The sequence below is a fragment of the Psammomys obesus genome, unplaced genomic scaffold (genome assembly GCF_907164565.1).
Source record: "Psammomys obesus unplaced genomic scaffold, mPsaObe1.curated_primary_1811, whole genome shotgun sequence".
Classification (NCBI taxonomy): Eukaryota; Metazoa; Chordata; class Mammalia; order Rodentia; family Muridae; genus Psammomys; species Psammomys obesus.
Window position 1 is genome coordinate 1,587,921 of NW_026590552.1, and position 21,603 is coordinate 1,609,523.

The window sequence follows — 21,603 nt, forward strand, 5'->3', positions numbered from 1 at the left end:
AGATAGATAGATAGATAGATAGATAGATAGATAGATAGATAGATAGAAAGAAAAAACAGGGAAAAGCACCAATTGTTCTGCCTGCCCTGCAAAGATGAAATCTATAGACTTAAGCAGCCAAGTGCTACTTACAAAGAAGAAAGTAATCTATGTATTCTTTTGATATTTTATCGCTTCACTTGTGTTTGTGCTCAAAACACTACCCATCATATTGTCTTTTAATTTTCATTGTTTCCTCTTTTTCTTTTCATCTTCATCTACTATCTTCCCCTTTGGTCTTCAAGAACAAGTATATGTAAGAGTAGTTTTAACCTATGGATAAATTGGAAAACATAATAATCACAAGAATAGTCAATTAGAATCTGGAGTATTAGTGCTCAAAAGGATAGTTACTTGTCTCCCAAACTAATTGAGTACTTCAGTTCAGCCATTGACTGAAGGGAGAGTAAGAATAAGGTGATGCGTGAAGGGCAAGTTCATTTTAAGACTTCCTGGTTACATATTTTCTCTCTTAAAAGAATTCAGTAATTGGTATCTTTGAATGCTATACTTGAAGTCTTTAATTATAAATGTTATGGCATCAGTAGAAATTAATTAAGAGAGAGGAAAATGGGGAAGGGGAGGGAGAATTTAGTGCAAGGGACTGAACCTAAGACCTGAATATGCTGGGTTGGAGATAGAAGAGATAGATAGATAGATAGATAGATAGATAGATAGATAGATAGATAGATAGACAGATAGATAGACAGACAGATAGATGAGAGATAGTTGACATTTTTATGTTTCATGATAGCTTTCTAGGGTAAGACGAGTGCTGGAAAAATCAACATGGAGCTTATGTATACTGAAACATACATTCTACCACTCCAGGCCCATGATAATAAAACAAAACAAACAAACAAACAAAAAAAACCAACCCTGCTTTACTTTACCACCAAATAAAGAATGTTGCATGCTTCAATTTTAACCTACTATCCAGATTCAAAATTATTTGATAAACTTTCAGTAGTCCATAAGTGTTGTCATTTCAAAGAAATTCCAGTGAAATGATGCTACATGTTTAGGCTTCTAGGACTAAGGATAAAGATGAATGACCTTAATTGATTTGGATTTTTAAAAATTTAGATTTCTATTTGCTTTGAAAGAATCTGTAGTTGCTTAAATGTAAGAGCAAAAGATGTGCCACTGACAGGAAAACCCAAGTGAGTCTGACATCTTAACTTTATTAGATTTAGAAGACAACTTCTGTTCCTTGGGAATATTGGCATTCAAAGTTCTATTTTCCCTAAGGCAAAAACAGCATCAAAATATAAAAAGTTTTTACTTCTAGCATGAGTGATAAAGATGCAGAACTGGGAAGCTTGTGAAAAAACCTGGCTTGTGTACCTAAAGGCTAATTTATAAAACTGTTCTTGTCCAGCTGTTCTTGGTAGGTCCAGCTGCTAGTTGAATAAGACAGGTGGTAATCCCTGTTCACTGGCTCATTATCACCTAGAGGCTTTGATCTGGCTAATACATAATCAAATAGGTTCTGAATTTTAATATTCATACTATTTTCATTTCACTTGTTTTACCTGCATTTATTTTTCCAAAGTTTCAACATGAGTTTGTTTTTTAATAAGATTATTTTTGATCATTTATTTATTTTGACATAACTAGGCTCATAATATGCCAGTAGGAGTTTATTACATCCGTGAACCTGAATCATAAACTTTTCCCCCCTCTTTATCTCCGTACAAGATCTAAATTGCAAAACCTAAGGATAATATTTTAATTTTGGAAGCACAAAAGATTGAAATCTTTAGAGAAGATCATTAATGAAGATCAATACCTAAAAGCTTCTTTTTAAGACTGTGAGACCCATAGTTTATTCTTTTCTAGTCTATTTAGAGTGTGATGTGAATAAATTAGAGACTCAGAAACATTAAAATAGTAAACATATAAAGGGGGGAAGTTAACTACATTCAACCAGTAATATACATTTTAGTGCATACACTGGTAGCACTAGAAAAGTCACACAACTCCTGCACCCAAGGCTCAGGGATCATCATGGCAGAGGGTTCAGAAGGGTAGGAACTGGAAGGCCAGAAAAATTTCTGTGGGATAATTCCTTCTAGCTACGGCAATGAAACCTCACATTGGATACCTCAATAATATGACTGCCTAAACAAGATCTGAACAAGGATGACACTAATAAGGTGTGAATATGGAAGGGTGAAATCTCGTTGGGGTACAATGAGATATTTTAAAATATTTTCAATATTTTAACTTGTTTTTGTTGATATGGTTATCAATGCTTATATATATATATATGTCTCATAATTTTACTTTTGTTATAATTATATCATCCCCTCTCCTTTTCCTCACTCTAATCCTTCCCGAGCGTATTCCCCTAGAAATCATGATCTTTTTCCTTAATGTTGTTGTTACACACACACACACACACACACTCACAGACAGACAGACAGATAGATAGATATGATTTCATAGCTGACCACCTAGTATTGCATAGCCAATTAGGAAGCTCAGATCTTCTTCGGAAGACTATTACCTTTCAGCTTTTATTAATCACCTATAGTCCTTTGCCTAAACATGTACCCCAACGAGATACGAAGTGAATAAATCATAACTTTTAAAATAATTTTTAAAAGAACACTGTAATTCTTAAATGAGGTCAAAACAATGTTCCTATATCTGTGGCATACTTTTTTCTTTTTTTTATTTTTATTTTTTTCACATTAAAAAAATTTTATTTATTCACTTTACATCTCAATCATAGCCCCTTCCCTCCTCTCCTCCTGGTCCCACCCTTCCCCATTTCCCCCTTCCCCTACTCCTCAGAAAAGGGGAGCTCCCTAACCCACCCCAGCACATCAAGTTGCATCAGGGCTGAGTGCAGGTTCTTCCCTTGTGGTCTGGGAAAGGTAGCCTCTCCAGGGGGAAGTGATTGAAAAGCAGACAACAGAGTCCATGTAAGAGACAGCCACAGCTCCCCTTACTAGGCCACCCACATGATGACAGAGCTACATCTGTGTAAGGGACCTGGGTTGAGTCCATGCATTGTCCTTGGTTGGTGCTTCAGTCTCTGCATGGCCCCCTAGGCCCTGGTTAATTGGCTCCATTGGTCTTCTTGAAGAGCTCCTGTTCCCTCCAGGTCCTTCTAGCCTCCTTTTTTTTTATTAATTACACTTTATTCATTTTGTATCCCCCCATAAGCCCCTCCCTCCTCCCCTGCTGATCCCACCCTCCCTCCCCTTTCTGCATGCATGCCACTCCCCAAGTCCACTGACAGGGGAGGTTCTCCTCTTCTTTCTGATCTTAGTCTATCAGTTCTCATCAAAAGTGGCTGCATTGTCCTCTACTGTGGCCTGATAAGGCTGCTCCCCCTTCAGGGGGAAGTGATCAACGAGCAGGCCAATCAGATTATGTCAGAGGCAGTCCCTCTTCCCATTACTATGTAACCCACTTGGACACTGAACTGCATCATCAACAGAACATAAGAGATGGAAGAGAGAATATCAGGCTCTGAAGATACAACTCCAGAATTTGATACATCTCTCAAATTAAAAATAAAACTGGAAAAATTCCAAACACAAAACAGCCAAGAAATCAAGGATGCCATAAAAAGACGAATTCTAGGAATAATAGCAATAAATAAAAAAGAAGATTCCAGTTCCAAGCTTCAGAAAATATTTTCTAAGAAAATCATAGAAGAAAATGTTCCCAACTTAAAGAAACAGATGTCCATAAACATAAAAGAGACCTACAGAACACCAAATAGACTAGACCACAAAAGAAATTCCTCATGTCACATAAGAGTCAAAACACTAAATCTACAGAACAACAACAACAAAAAAAATTTAAAAGCAGGAAGGGAAAAAGGCCAAGTTATATATAAAGTAGATCTATCAGAATCACACCAGATTTCTCACCAGAAACTATAAAAGTCACAAGGGGCTGGGCAGATGTCATGCAGACTCTAAGAGACCATTGATTCCAACCCAGACTATTATACCCAGCAAAGTTTACAATCAACATAGATGGAAAATACAAAGTACTCCATGACAAAAATAAACAATATCTACACAGCAAACCAACCTACATAAGATACTAGAAGTAATACTCCAATCCAATGAAATCAACCACACCCAAGAAAACACAGGTTATAGATAACTTCACAACAAAAAAATAAAAGAAAACAAGCATTGAAAAACAGTAACACGATCAACTCCACATTAAAAAGAACTAACATTCATTGCTCACAATTACCTATCAACATCAATGGACTCAACCCTCCAATAAAAACACAAACTAAATGATTATGGAAACAGGCTCCAATGTTCTGCTGCATCCAAGAAACACACCTCTGCAACAAAGATAAAAACTACCTCTGAGTAAAGGGCTGGAAAAATGTTTTTAAAGCAAATGCACCCAGAAAACAAGGTGGGGTAGTTATCCAAGTATCTAATAAAATAGACTTTCAATCAAAATTAATCATAAAAGATGAGGAGGGAAACTTCATTCTCGTCAAAGGAAAAATCCACCAGGAGGACCTCACAATCCTGAACATCTATGCACCAAATACAAGAGCACCTGCATTTGTAAATGAAACATTATTAAAGCTTAAATCACACAGTGATCCCAACACCTTACTAGTGGGAGACTTCAACACTCCACTTTTACCATGGGACAAATCATCTAGACAGAAGCTAAATAGGGAAATAATGACACTTGTACTAAGTACTCATAACCACTGCTTTATCTCCCCAATCTCATGAGGTTTTTCTTTTTCCTTAATTAAAATAATATTTCCTATTTCTATCATAGAAAATATATGATTACAACAAAAATGTAGACCAAGTCAAAGTATTTATAAAGATTACATTCTCTATATGTGTAGCAACATTACATTTTTGTAATTATCTTGTTGTATTAGTATCAGTAGTTGTAATTTTTGAGAACTACTCTGGCTGCATAGCCAAAACTGACCTTGAACTCCTGGTCTTCTTACCTCTGCCTTTCTAATGCTGGAATACATCTATGCATACCTTACCAAGATCATAGCTTAGATTTTGTCAAATTAGTTGGTGGCAGTTACTTCACAGAATGAAATTCAGAAAAGACAGATTTGTCTTTGCCCGACAATATAATTTTGAAAAATCATAATTTAATTCATTGAAACAAGTAAAAACAAAAAAAATATTCCATTTAATGTAAGCTAATATCTGAATTTTTGACCTGGATTTAAATTAGGTGATTTGAATGCATGTATTTATGCATAGTTATTCACTTAATCTCTAAAAAACATAGCTATTATTGTTTCCTCTTTAATTTAAATTTATTTTTAATTAATTCACTTTGCATCCCAACTGTAGCCTCCTCTGTTGTCTCTCCCCTGTCCCGCCCTGCCTTCTCCTTCTTTACATCCCTCTTCCCTATTTATCAGAAAGGGAGAGCACTCATTCCCCACCAACTGACTCTCATCAAGAATGCCTGCATCCTCTTCCTCTGTGGTCTGGCAAGACGGCTCCTGAAGTGATCAAAGAACAGGCAACAGAGTTCTTGGCAGAGATAATTTTGCTCCTTTTACTAGGTAACCCACATGGAGACTGAGCTGCCAATCGGTACATCTGAGCAGGGGTCTAGGTCCCCTCCATGCATGGCCTTTGGATGGTGCATCAGTCTCTGTAAGCCCCACCCCCACCCTGGGCCCAGATTTGTTGGTTTTGTTAGTCTCTGTGTGGCACTCCTATCCTCTCTGGATCCTTCTATCCCCAACTCTTAGGACTCCCTGCTCTCCACCCAAAGCCTGGCTGTGAGTCTCAGCATCTGCTTCGATCTTGTGGTGGGTAGTCTTTCAGAAGATATCTGAAATTTTTCACAGGATATTTTCGCTATTTTTTCTTTTACAGAAATCTTTATTTAATATATGTATGGGTATTTTTCCTCAGTATTTATCTGTGCACCACTTTCGTGCCTGATGCTCACTTAGGCCAAAAGAGGGCATCAGCTCTCCTGTATCTGGAGTTACAGATGGTTTTGAATCACCATGTGCATTCTGAAATTGACCTCAGGTCATCTAGAAGAGCAGTAAGTGCACTTAACTGTTAAGCCAACTCTGTAGTTCCCTATGCTGTTCTTATAAAAGGATTTGTTTGTTTTTCTGTGTGTGTTTTAACCATCATATGTCAAACATAACTGACTCTTTAAATAATGTTGCTTAAAATGTAGCCATTTATCATTATTAGTAAAGATTGTTGGACTTTCTTTTTTTGTTAAAAAAAAGTTGAAATAGTTATCTGATAAGTGAATAGCTGTAGAAAGTTTGAAGCTTGCAAAGAAAACCCAGTAGCCCAATTGTTTTCAAATACCTTGAAAATACATATCTTAAATTAATTTTTTAAAATGAGTTTATTATTGAGCATTATTAAACTTGGAAATATTAGAAATTTATAAATAGGAACCTACTTCATTTAAACAATATCTTTTCCAGATAAGCTTTTTAAAATAATTTTTGAAATCCATTCAGTCCACACCTTCACCTTTATACCTCATGCTTGATATATCCTGTTTTTTCCCCTGTCCTTTAAATGTCCTTTAAAAGATGAAAAGTTTTCTTCTCAACACAAAATTCCTTTGATTATATATTAGAAAAAATTGTTACTTTGCAACAAGGTTTAGGAAAAAAAAAACAAATATAAGTAGAGCTTCTGTGAAAGAGTTTTGAAAAAAAACAAAAAAAAAACTGATGGATTTACTCATTCTAAACCATGTATTTTTATCAGCAGTCATGCTTCTCTTCATTACAACTCTTAAATGATTTGATTAGTCTTAAGTAACACTTTTTATTTTATCTTGGGTAAAGATACATACTTAGTAAATTGTTCATTTGTAACATTCAGAAACTAGAAACATAAACAGCATAGTCAATGGGTAGAAAAAAAATAGAGCCAGGAGGAAATCATTAACCACTTTCCCCCAGAGAACTGTGTACTGCCAAATCCAATAATCCTATTTCATGTATAATGAGCACTTTGGCCAAAGACTGTTTTTTTTTTTAATATGGAATCTTATTTGATTGCAATAAAGGATAAAGATACATGTGACAATTATTTACTCATATCAAATGCTGCTTTAATATAAGAGGATTGTAGATGATTAGATGATGCCGTTTTTTTTGAGATTTGCACAGTTATAACATGATTTCAGACAATATGATATTTTTATCCAATTATTTAAATGCACTAGATATGTTATCTTGCTTGATCATCAAACTAAAAAACAACAACTAAGAAAAAAATATTAGATGGAGAGTTGCCTCAGAGTTTAAGAGTACTAGCTGCTCTTCCAGAGGACCAACTAGGGTTTGATTAGCAGTACCTTACAGTGGTGCTCACAACAATCTGTAACTGCAGTTCCAAGAAGTCTGCAGCCTTTTTCTGCCTGTTAAGAGAATGAAACATGCATGCAGGTAAAACACTCATATCTAGAATATATAAAGAACTCAGGAAGTTAAACAGCAGCAAATCAAGTAATCCAATTTAAGAAAAAATGGGTTACAGAGCTAAACAGAGAATTCTCAATAGAAGAATATCAAGTGGCAGAGAAACACTTAAAGAAATGTTCACGTCCTTAGTAATCAGGGAAATGCAAATCAAAATGACCCTGAGATTTCACCTAACACCCATCAGAATGGCTAAGATAAAAAAAAAAAAAAAAACAAACATGAATGACAATACATGTTGGAGAGGTTGTAGAGAAAGGGACACCCTCTTCCATTGCTGGTGGGAATGTAAACTTGTACAACCACTTTGGGAATCAATCTGGTGCTTTCTCAGAAAATTCAGCTATACCACTCCTAAGCATATATCCAAAATATGCTCAAGTATAAAAAACTGAGATTTTTAAACATACAAACCAATTAGCTTGATGTTGATAAGCAGAGAAATTCTAGAAAACACACTTTGAAGTGATTTTAGTAAGTACAAGAAAAACATGCTTCTAGACTCAGAAATTTTTCATGCCACATTCACTACATTTCTATTTTTTCACTTGTTGGTTGGTTGGTTACAGGGTCTCATGTAGCCCAGGCTAGCCTCAATACCACTATGTAGCTGAATATGACCTTAAATTTCTATGATCCTATGAACACCCTCCTTAGTGTTGAGGTAAGGGGCAACACCATGCCTGATTTTACAGGGAAATTCAGATTGATCCTTGCAATTTGTGCATGTAAGGGAAGAAGTCTGCCACTTGAGCCCCTCCTTCCAATTTTTTTTTTTTATGGCCACATGATGTTTGCATGTATATATTCTGATTCTATAGCACATCTTTCTGTTTTTTACTTGACAGTGCTGGTTAAAAACAGACATACGAAATTTTCAAGTTATGTGTCCTTGGCCCTGTGTAAGATCTCCATGCCTTTACACCCATCTGTTTCCTTTTTGGTTATCTTGTACCCTCATGTGAGCCCTGTGCCTGGAGATCTCATTTGGTCAGAATTGCCTATATATCACAACCTCAATTAATCATCCTCTGCTATGCTCAGTGAGCAGAGTTTCCCATTCTCACTTACCTAATCAAAGCATAATATATTGTTTATATGTATATCTTCTGCTCTAGTCTGAGAATATCAAGAGAACTCTTGAGTGCCCATTTCAGTTCCTCCTACATTATATAACCAAATATACGGTATATTTTTCATTGTTGAGAGAATGAGTATTGAGACCAACTAAACTTATCAATACACTTGAAACTAATATATTAACATATTAATACATGAATTGATGACAATTCTTAAATTCTAATAGATTTAAGCTGGTTACGAAAATGAGTTCTTGTGGAAGAGGGATGGTGTATTTCTCAGTGGTAAAACATGGGCTTAGAACTTACAAGGCTCTGAGGGGGAAGAGATAGCTCAGTGGTTAAGAACGTTCATATATTTTGCAGAGGACCTAAGTTATGGTTCCAGCATTATACCAGATGTCTCACAATCACTTTTGTTTCCTGCTCTAGGGGATTAAATGCCCTCATCTGACCCCTACAGGCACCTGCAACTCGTATGCTCAAACCTACACACAGACACAATTGCATACACATAGTTCAAAAATAAAATAAACCTTTAAAAAATGAGAGAGATTTGGAATTCCTAGTATGGAGGATTAAATTATATATATATAATTTTTTATTTCAAATAATATTTTATTTAAATATTTAATTTAAATATTTTAAATAATATATATTATATATATATATATATTTTTTTTTTTTTAATTTTTGAGACAGGATCTCTGTCTGGCCAGTCACTTTTGTGTGAACCAGAATGATCTCAAACTCATAGCAACCCAACTTCCTCTGCTTCCCAAGTGCTGAGAATCGAGCCATTTATGAGTTCTTCTAACAACACAAAATTTGAAAACCTATTTCAATAAACTGTAAAGCTCACATTTAGCTTCAAATAATCAATAGTAAAGACACAGTAGAGCCCAGCCAAGCCAATAGTGCATGTTTTTAATCTCAACCCTCACGAAGTCAAAACAAAGGCAGGTAGATTTCTGGAAGCTGGAGGACAAACTGGTCTGCATATTGAGCTCCAGGCCAGCCATGGCTACATAGAAAAAAAAAAAAAAAAAAAAAAAAAAAAACGAGTCTCAATGTTCTCCCCCTGCCGCCCCACACACAAATAAAAACACAGAAGTTTATTTTAATGTGATCTTATTATATTTTACATTATTATATTTTTTCTTTTTTATTATCATTTATTACAATTTATTCAATTTGTATCCCAGCTGTGGCCCCCTCCCAAGTTTCCTTTCAATCCCACACACTCTCTTCCTCTTCTCCCCCTATGCCCCTCTCCTTGTCCACTTTCCTTTCTATTTGACCCTAGCCTATCAGGTCACATCAGGACTGGTAGTACTGTCTTTTCTATGGCCTGGAAAGGCTGCACCCCCCCCCCCCCCAAGAGGAGGTGATCAGAAAGCCTACAACTGAATTCATGCCAGAGAAAGTCCCTGCTCCCTTTACAAGGGACCCCAGTTGGAGACTGAGCCTATGGGTACATCTGAGCAAGGGTTTAAGGCCTCTCCATGCATTGTCCTTGTGTATTTTTAAAACTTATGATTTAGCCAGAAGGTGGTAGCACATGCTTTTAATTCCAGCACTAAGGATGCAGAGGCAAGTGGATCTCTGTGAGTTCAAGGCCAGCCTAGCCAACAGAGGGAGTTTTAGGACAGCATTCTTACACAGAGAAACCCTGTCTTGAAAGGCAAAAAAATAAAAATAAATGAAAAAATAAAAACGTTGAATTTTTTTAAAATCTGTAATGCGACAGTTATAAAACTTAAACGTTATCAGCAACTTAATGTTGTAGGTAACATTACTATCCAACTTACTCAGTTTTGTATATCATATTTAAAATGAATCTTGTTTTTCAAATGCTTTTAGATAAGGTAAGGGTATGTAGGGCCACATTATGTGAAAAATAGAAGGAACTGCAAGTTTTTAGATATAGCTTTGAGAGAATTAGAATTAGGAAGAATGTAATAGAAAGACTGAAACATTTGCAAAGACAGAGTTGTGTTTTATGTTTTGCCTTTTATTTGGTTTTGTTTATTTGCTATTTGATTTATTTCTTTCTGTTTTATGCTGAGAATGGATTTAGCTGGATTTCTGGATAATATAGAAAAGTAAATTTTAAGTCTGTATTAAAGGATGTCTTATAATTGAGCTTTCAGAAAAGTAGAACTAATGGCCTTGGAAGAATAAAACTTCCTATACAGGAGATTTTAGGGCTGAAATTACTGTATTATCCCTATCCACAATTTCTGTATTAGATGAGAGGATGTAATTTATTAACCTTTATGGTCAGTTCTGAGTCTAGTGTTTAGATATTTTCTGAATTAATAAGAAGAGATCTGAAAGCATAACCTAGATATGTCTTATATTCATATAAACATCCAGTGTATCTTACATCAGTTTCTGCTTAATTTAATGCATTTCATATGTTTTATTTGATTTTAGAGTAAATACCTTTAAAAAAAAAAAACTTTTGTGTTGTCACTTGAGTTTTTGACCTTAGCCATTCTGATGGGTGTAAGGTGAAATCTCAGGGTCATTTTGATTTGCATCTCTCTGATGGTTAAGGATGTTGAGCATTTCTTTAAGTGTTTCTTTGCCTAAGTTCCTCTACAGAGAATTCTCTCTTTAGCGCCATACCCCATTTTTTTAATTGTATTGCTTTTTAACTTCTTTAGTACTTTATATATTCTGGATATCAGCCCTCTGTTGGATTTCAGATTGGTGAAGATCCTTTCCTAGTCTGTAGGTTGTTGTTTTGTTCTGATGACAGCGTCCTTTGCTTTACAGAAGTTTTTCAGTTTCATGAGGTCCCATTTATTGATTATTGCTCTTAGAGCCTGTGCTGTTGGTGTTCTGTTCAGAAATAACCAAACCTTCAGCAGAGTGCATGGAATCATATGAAAGAAGAGGAAGTTAGTATGACCTGGAGAGGACAGGAGCTTCATGAGGACCAAATATAACAGGGCACAGGGGTCTTTCATGAGACTGTTTCTCCAACCAAGGACCATGTATGGATATAGCCTAGAACCCCTGCTCGGATGTAGCCCATGGCAGCTCGTATTCAAATGGGTACCCTAGTAAGAGGAACAGGGACTATTTCTGACATGAACTCAATGACTGGCTCTTTGACCCCCCCCCCCACCCCGGATGGAGGAGCAGGATTGGTAGGCCACAGAGGAGGACATTGCAGCCATTCCTGAAGATACCTGATAAGCTAGGGTCAGATGGAAGAGGAAGAGGACCTCGCCTATCAGTGGACTTGGAAAGGGGCAGGGAGGAGATGAGGGAGGGAGGGTGGCATTGGGAGGGAATGAGAGAGGGAGGCTATGGTTGAGATACAAAGTAAATAACATGTGATTAACATAAAAAATAAAAATTATAAAAACTTCCAAAATCAACTTTATTACAGACTAATTTAGACACAATAAAATGCATCCATTGAGTGTGTAGAATTTTGAGATTTTCTCAGATGTGATTTTTTCCAAATCATTCCTGTAAGTTAAGTGCAATACAAGCTTATGCCCTCCCTAAAGCCTCTTTGTGCCTCTTCACAGGCCATTTTTTTTTCACTTTTAACTTGAAGTGATCACTAATGTGCTTTCTGTACCATATATCCATTTTTACTCTCTTGAAATTTCTAAAAATTGCACCATGCGGTGTTTTGAGTCTGGTTTCTTACATTTAGAATAGTGATTTAGAATCTCAGTGGATTAAGCATCAATAGTTTATTTAATTATCCTTACATGAATATATTTCTATTTTTAATATTTTGCCCATTGGGCTCTTTCCAAGATGTAGATATTAATAAAACTTCAGAAAACTATATTTTTCAATCTTTGAAAGTTTTTATCTTTAAAGCTGGGTGTGGTGGCACATGCCTTTAATTCCAGGTCTCCAAGAGGCAGATGCAGCCAGATCTCTGTGAGTTCAGGCCTACATAGTGGGCTACATAGTGAGTTCCAGTACAGCTGAAGCTACACAGAGACACTGCCTAAGAAAGAATAGTAATAATAATAAGACGAAGAAGAAAAAGAACCATGCTTTAAAAGTAATTTCTCAGAATTTTAACAAATCAAATTTTTAGTGTATATTTTTAATAATTCAACAATTGTTGGATTATGAATTTACTGTTCATTCTATTATTTTTTAGTATTAGTAAACAAGCAACTAAACCTTAGTTACTAAAGTGTAAACACCAGTTATAAACTGGCCAGATACCAATTAGATTCCAATATAAAGTCCTTGTTTCTAGCATTCTTTCTTAAAAATATGTATACATCTAGGTTGTTTCCAGATTCTGGATATTACAAATACACCTGTAATGAACATAGTTGAGCAAATGTCCTTGTTGAATGGTGGGGCAGGTAGTCCTATCCCCAATTTTTTGAGAAAGTGCCAGATTGGTTTCCAAAGAATGGATGCAGAAATTGTGGAACATGTATACAATGCACTATTACTCAACTATTAAAAACAAGCAAATAATGAAATTTGCAGGCAAATGGATGGAACTAAGAAAATTATCCTGAGTGAGGTAACTCAGAAACAGACATGCATGGTAAGAAAGACAAGCATGGTATACACTCATTTATAAGCTGATATTACCTGTGTAATATAAGATAGCCATACTAAAATCTACAGACATAAAGAACCTAAACAGTAAAGAGAGCCCTAGGGAGGATGTTTAAATCTCATTCAGAATGCCAAACAGGATAGACAGCAGAAGCAGCAGAAGAGAGGAAACAGGATGGAAGCCTACTATTGAGTGTCCTCTGGAAGGCTCTACCCAATAGGGGATTGAAACAGATGCTCAGACTCACAGCCAAACTTTGGTCAGAGCACAGGGATTCTTATAGAAGAAGGGGGGATATAAGGACCTGGAGGACGCAGGAGCCCCACAAGACAAAAGCTAAAAGATTTGAGCTCGGGTGGTCTTGTGGAGACTTTGCATCAACCAAGGACCATGCATGAAGAGGACTTAAACCTCCTTACTCAGATGTAGTTGATTGGCAGGTCAGTCTCCATTTGAGTCTCTGAATAAGGGAAATAGGGCTTCCTCTGTCATTAACTTGATTGCCTGTTCTTTGATCACTTGCCCATGGCCACAGAGGAAGAAGATCCAGGCAGTCCCGATGAGATTTGATAAACTATGGGCAGATGGCAGAGAAGGAGATCTCCCCCTTTCAGTGGAGTAGTGGGGAAGGATGGAGGGTGGGACTGGGAGGAACTGAGGGAGGGGGCTTCAATTGGGATACATAATAAATAAATTGTGAAAAAAAATAAAATTAAAAAAACTTACAAAAGTAAGTAGGTATACATTAACTATCTTTTACTCTAAAACAAACTCACCCAAAATTGATTAGCCTAATGCAAGACTGAGAAAACTCTTTTTATAAAGGACCAGAAAGTAAATATTTTAAATGTTATAAGCTTCTTATGGTCTCTACTGCATTTTTTAATAAATTATTTTATAGCTTTTTAAATATATGATAGCTTTATTTAGCTGAAAGGCTGTACAAACAACAGACTGCAGTCCAGAGTTATTCTATGAGCTGTAGTTTGTACACACTGTAAAAATACAGGCATTTATTTAACTCATTATAATTATGGATATTGGGCTTTTGCGGTAGGGCGTCTGGACCAATTGTTGCATTTGCTGGGTTAGCTTATATATCTGTTCTACTACCTAGTGGATAAACTACTAACTTACATGTCTGATTATTTATAGGTTATCATATATGGATAGATATAATTAGGTCCATATGTCTTATAAGCCAACACACTTCTTGAGGGTTCTTCAAAGAGACATGTCAGGTTGCTGCCTAAGTCATGTTTAGCCTTATCCCTCAGCTAAATGAAGTCATGTCATAAGGACTTCTTAGATCCAAGGGGATGTGGGAACATTCTATTTCTTGGAGAAAGAAAAAAAAAGCTATAAACACATTGTTTTGAGGAGTGAGAAAATTGAATTTAGATATAGGAAAAATAGAATGTTCTACTTAAAATTCCCACTTTGTAAGTAGTCATTATTAAGCTAAACAATTGGTTGGTAGCTTCACAGGCAATGGTAAAAGTACAACATGCATAGTCTTTTTAGAGATTTTAAATATAAGAAATACTGAAGAGGAATAGAGCAAATAAGCTAGGAATGATGGTGCACACCTCTAATCCTAACACTTAGGGAGGCATAGGCATGTGGATCTCTATGTCTTTCAGGACAGCCTGGTCTACAAAGTGAGCCCAGGACAGCCAAGACTATAGAGAGAAATACTGTCTAGGAAAAGAAATGAAAAAGAAAAAAAAATAAAAGAAGAAATGTAGCAATTCGCTAAATATTACTTTACTTTAAAGAATTTAGAGAATGATGATTTGAGTAAATATTATGACTTACTTTCTGACTACTCTTATAGTCAGATACTATTGAAAATAAGTTAATTATAACGCTGTTTTCATTCTTAATGTGCTTAATATTCTTAGAGAAATATACTATTTACTCTTTAAAAAACTTAGACTTTTTCTTTCTTCATTGTGTGTATGTACACACACACAACTATATCGATAATGGTGTTTCTTTGTTCATATGATTGAATGAAAAGTTTCACAAGAATTATTTATTCTTGCTATGTAACCTTCTCACATTTTCTATCTGCATTTGTTTCCCTAAACACAATACTGAAGATTTGCTGTATTGACTTTATAATTTACTAAGACCTATATTTGCAGTTTGAAAAGCCTTGAACTAGGGTGATAGTAATAAAGACATAGGATTCTTAGTACTTTCTCTCCAGAGCAAAGTTCTCCCAATTGGTGGTTATAAGTCCTCATGTCTTGGTATCTCAGTGTTATAATTTCTAAACCTAAGGTGTAAATGTAAAAGGTTCATAGGCTTCTTTGAATTTAATAAATAGCCAGTACATAGTACTTACGACTATTTTTACTGTTGGTAGCACTGGTGATAACCACATTGGAAGTGGCCAATCCCTGCAGGCTTATTAAAATTTATGTTAGTATATTAAAGTCATATTGATAAGCACATTTAAAAATTATATTGAGGAGTATAAGTCAAAGCTATTTTATAGTTTTGTAGCCTGATAATTTAACAAACATAGATTGGATGCCAACTTTTTGCAGTTTCCTTATGCCTAATACCGACACTAAAGATATTATCAAATAGACTTGTTATTAAGGAAAAAAAATAAATCTAGACCCCCTGAGGGAAAAAAGAAGCCAGATATAAAGGCCTTTAATCCTAGAACTTGGGAGGCAGAATCAGGTGAAACTCTGTGAGTTCTATGGCAAACTGATCAACATAGTGAATTCCAGGACATCCATGACTGCACAATGAGACACTATCGAAAGAAAAAGAAGGAAAAGAAGAAAGAGAAAGAAAGAAAGAGAAAGAGAGAAAGAAAGAAAGAAAGAAAGAAAGAAAGAAAGAAAGAAAGAAAGAAAGGAAGGAAGGAAGGAAGGAAGGAAGGAAGGAAGGAAGGAAGGAAGGAAAGAAGGAAGGAAGGAAGGAAGGCAGGAAGGAAGGAAAGAAGGAAGGAAGGAAGGAAGGAAGACACTGTGCTAGATTTTGTATATAATAAAATATGCCATTTTCTTCTGCCAGTTTACAGCATAAATACATAATTAAGAAGAAAATAGATGAAATTTAAATGTGAGGCTCAATGAATTTTCAAAATCTGGTTATACTCATATAACTAGCATGCTGAACAAGAAGTAAGAGTATTGGATATGGAGATGGCTTAGTGGTTAGGAGGTGTATTGCTCCTCATGAGGTCCTGATTTCAGTTTCTAGCACCCATGTTAGACAGCTCTCGGAGTTCTGTAACTCCAATTCCAGAGGATCTGAATCTATAGGTGTCCACACTCATGTACACAGACACATAAATATATACACATAAATATATTTTAATATAAATATATTAAAAAGATACAATGTGACCAATCACCAGAGTATTCTTGTACCATGTTGTAATCATTACCATCCAAGAGTACTATGTTGACACTGAATAAAATATGAATGATTCTGGTCAGATTCACACACACATACACACTCACATTTATCATACTGCATGTACTCTTTTAGTAGTTCTTTAAACAACTTCATCTGTATTGCTAAGTGAAGTTGTAGATTGTTCATATTCATCACTGGAATATTCCATTGTGTGAATATGCTCTATATACTATGTGATTGAACATTCTGTACTCTGAATGATAATATAAACATTTAAAAATACATCATTTCATGAATCTATTTATGCAGGAACTATATTAAGCAATAGAATTTCTAGGTCATGGGGTGTATATGTGTTCATCTTTTATGTATTCTTCTAGCTCTCAGGATAATTATACCAATTTTCATTCCCGTCAACAAAGTGTGATAGATCTAGTTGCTTTGAGTATGTCCTAACACCCAGAATTGTTTGTCTTTTTTATTTTGGTGGGTGTGCATTTAATAACTATGTCAAGCCCTATAATCTTAAGATCTGTATTCTAGTGTCTCCTTTCTTAAGGTTTCATTCTATTTTTATTTTTTTTTATCTCTGAATTTTATCTGTTTCTCTGCAGTTGTTTTGTGGCTTTGGAGATTAGATCCAGGGCTTTGCTCTTGCTAAATTTATACTTGTTCTCACCCATGCTTCCACAGCCATTAAAAGAAAAAGCTGTGATATAAATGCACATATATTGTGTGTATATTCATATGTTATATGAGAATATCATATATATTTATATATTGAATATTATATGTGAGAATGTAATATACTTATACATTACATTATATATATAATATATTATATATATAATATATTATATGTGTGTGTGTGTGTGTGTGAGAACTTACAACAAATGATACTATTTATCCAAAATCCTAAATGTATGGTGTTGGAGTGATGCCCCAATGGTTAAGATCACTTACTGCTTTTCCAGAAGACACAGGGTCAATTTCCAGCACCCACCTAGTAGCTCACAAGCACCTGTAACTTTTGTGCTAATGGATCTGATGCTTTCCTTTGGATTCTGCAGGGACTCCATGCATGTGGTTCAAAGATATTCATGCAGGCAAAACACCTAGACACATAAAAATAAAAAATAAAATTCTAAAAATGCTAAATGTTTTCAGGTATGATAACTCATGCCTAGAATCCCAGGAAACTGTGGTTGGTGTATTGCTATGATTTCAAGGCCACCCCAGGTGATACAGTTAGTTCAAGGGAAGCCTGAATTACACAGTATTATCTGGTCTCAAAAAAAAAAAAGAAAAGAAAAGAAAAAGAAAAAAGAAATCCTAGGCTTTTCTTCTATCATATATCCAATCAGTTGAAAAGTGGCATTTATTTAATTCTATAACATGCCTTGAAGTATACCTTTCCACCAATTTTTAATGTTACCTTTAGTTCAGGCCTTCACTCTCCTCTTCAAAATATCTGTAGTTTTATTGTATGAATGTTTTGGCAAGTATGTGTCTGCTTACCACAAGTATGCCTGGCCCCTGTGGAGGTTAGAAGAGGGTATCAGATCCTCTGGAACTGAAATTACAGCTGGCTGTGCATCACCAAATGGATTTTGGAAACTGACCAGAAACCTCTGCAAGAACAGCCAGTGCTCTTAACCACTAAGCCATCTCTCCAGCACCTTGCCCTTTCATCTGTTCTTAACTGAACTGCTGGAATAGTCTCCTAGGTAAACATTCTCATTTTAATCTGTTTTCTTTTTAATTTTTCCTATTTATTTATTATTTCATATATATGAATGTTTTGCCTGTTTGTGTGTATGTGCACTAACATGTGAACCTGATGCCCACAGAAGTCAAAACAAGGAATAGTCTCCTGAACACACATTACCATTTTGATCTCTGTTTTCATTCCAAAAAATAATTTTTAGCTTTGTTTATTTTATGTCACATTTCTGAATGTTTTACCTACATGTATTTATGTCCACTGACGTGTGCCTACTGCCTACAGAAGTCAGAAAAACTTATCAGATCCTGGAAAATCAGGGTTACATGAAGTTGTGAGCAACCATGTGCTAAGACTACAACTTAGGTTCTCTTTAAGAGCAACAAGTATTCTAAAATTTGGGGCTTTATTTCTAGCTCTTATTTACTTTTTCATTTCTATTTCTTCTTGCCACAAATTTAATTCTATTTGAAGAAAAAGATATCCTGACAATACATGTGCTGCAAGTCTCTTTTATGTCTATTGTATGAGAAGAAGCATTCATTCAGTTTCATCTATCTTCTAAGAAAAATCATTAGGTTAAACCATGAAGACAGATTTTTGTAATAAGATATTATTGATATTAAGTCAAGAATGTAAATTTAAAACTAGATAAAATGACACCCACTACTACTTCCAGCACCTAGGAGGATTCATTAGGTTCAAATCAAGGCTGACACAGTAAGTAAGACCTCATCATACTCACACAAACACACACAAATGATCTGGTATTCCAGTGGGAAATATCAAATACATCATCCACCATGATCAAGTAGGATTTATCCCAGGGATGCAAAGATGGTTTAACATACAAAAATCCATCATTGTAATCTACCATATATTTTAAAAAGGACAAAAATTATCACATGATCCTCTCATTAGATGCAGAAAAAGCCGTAGACAAAATCCAACACCCCTTAATAAGTCTTGGAGAGATCAGGGTCCATACCTAAGCATAATAAAAGCAATACACAGCAAGTCAAGGGCCAACATCAAATTAAATGGAGAGATACTCAAAGCAATTCCACCAAATTTGGGACAAGAGAAGACTGTCCACTCTCTCTGTATCTATTCAATATAGTACTTGAAGTTCTACATAGAGTAATAAGAAAACTAAAGGAGAGCAAGCAGATACAACCTGGAAAGGAAGTAGTCAAAGAATCCCTATTCAGAGATGATGTGATAGTAATATGTGATAGAACCATATTGTGTCAACCAGCTCGTTTAGGACATAAAATTTAATATTTCACAATAATTGAGTTTCTAAAAAGTATAAACTAATATTTTATCACAGCAGTATATTATTATAAATATCTGTGCCTTGCAAAATATTAATGTGAATCATTAGCTTGCAGAATCAACCTTAGATGTTTTCTTTAACTTTAGAAAAATGTTTATTTTTGTATGGATGAATACTCTGTCTGCATGTATGTAAGTGCATTTTGTGCATCCTGATACTCCTGTAATCTATAAAAGGGAGGAAGATCTTTTGGAACTAGAGTTATAAACTATTATACACCACTATGCCAGTGCTGGGAACTGTGCCCTACTCCTCTGCAATAGCAGAAAGTGCTCCTCACCACTGAAACATCTCTACAGCCTCCCTCAATTATTTACATTTTTATATATTAACAAAAATACATGGTTAGTTGTTTTTTTTTTTTTTTTTACATTTTCATTTGTTGCTGTTGTTGTTGTTTACCAATTAGAAGTGATGGGGCCTGGGAGAGTGGCGTGTAAATAGGAGATAGAGAAAAGTCTCATGCAATAGCCAACTTTATTCAGAGCATCAGACAATTTATATTCTGAGGGATACGAAGATTCACATGAATAAAATGTAAAGTCACAAGGGCAAGCTACATATGATGGGTAAGCAACAATATCCGGTTGTAATGAGTACCCTAAAGTAAACCCACTCCTGTCTGCTATGCTTGGGATGAACAAAAAGCAGGTTCCAAGAAAAATTCCTTGTTTTAATAAAACTGAGGTCATAAAACTCATGTCTTGTATTCTTGATGTTTCCTTACAAGCATTCAGAATTCTCACATGACTCCATTCTTGTACTGTTACAACTATTTATCATCATCATCATCATTGTGTATGTGTATGTGAGTGACTGTATAGCACATAACAGAACATGTGGAGATCAGGGGAAATTGGAAGTTAGTTCTTTTTATAATGGGTTCCAGGGAGAGAACCGAAATCATCAGTCTCGGCAGCAAGAGCCTTTAGCAACTGACTCATCCTGCTAACCCTAAGCAAGAGGCCAAACTGATTAAATTTTTTCCTTTTAACCTTGATTTTTATTTTCTTCTTCGTTTCTGTGATTATCTCAGTGTCACTGATATTATGTTTGGTCATATGTGGGCTAATCCTATCCTGTCGCCCAGGTAAATTGCGTATTCCTTAATGACAAGGCTTTACTTCTATTTAATCCCCACAGTAGAGGAATTGGGTAACATTGAAGAATATTTTTCTATATTTCTACACCAATTTCCCAGTCCCCTCCAGCTTTCACTAACTGGAAAGAAAAAAACAAAGAAGTTTGAATAACCAAGAAAGATACATAAAATACTCTACAAATATACTATTATTGGTAGCATTTAAAGAAATTCATATAGGTAGATATTTAATGGCAAAATTTACTGAGGGCTAGTAATTTAAATAATTTCTTAGAAATTATAGAAAAGTAACAATTCTTTGGCTCTATATTTTCTTTTTTATATTTATTTATTTATTCATGTGCTGGCAAGATCATTCAAAAGGTAGAATCACTTTCTTCTAAGCTTGATGATTTGAGTTCCATCCTCAAACCACATGGTAGAAGGAGAGAACTGACTCCTGGGTTGTGCTTTGGCCATCATACTTCTGCTATGGCATGTGCTTGTACATGTGTACACATACACATAAATAAGGCTGATTTTTTTTTTAAATTCTGACAAAAAATGAGTCAGAGCTGCAGTAGAAGATTCAGGTAAAGTTGTTTTATACACGGAGACACACAGACACACACACACACACACACACAAATGAGAGAGAGAGACTTTGTTTTTCAGTGCTAGGAAAAGGGTTCAGGGCCTTCTGCATACTAGGCAGATGCTCTACTACTGAACTGAATTGAACCTGTAAGCTATCCATTTTCTCTTTCATTGATGTCTGACTGTCTGTGGAATTACTAACATATACAGCCTATTCAAAATCTGCCACCAAGAGACCTCCATCAAAGATCGCTTTCTTTCTGCGCTAAAGCCTCCAAAATCAATATTCATGTTTCTCTCACAGTGTCCCACTATCTGAAAATATT

General features: G+C 35.3%; 1 protein-coding gene across 3 annotated transcripts in view; it reads left to right on the forward strand.

Moving 5' to 3' along the window:
• The window catches only part of Dmd (dystrophin), a 1,523,318-nt gene that overhangs the window by 1,298,927 nt on the left and 202,788 nt on the right, over window positions 1-21,603 (forward strand). The gene's annotated exons all lie outside the window — the stretch shown is intronic.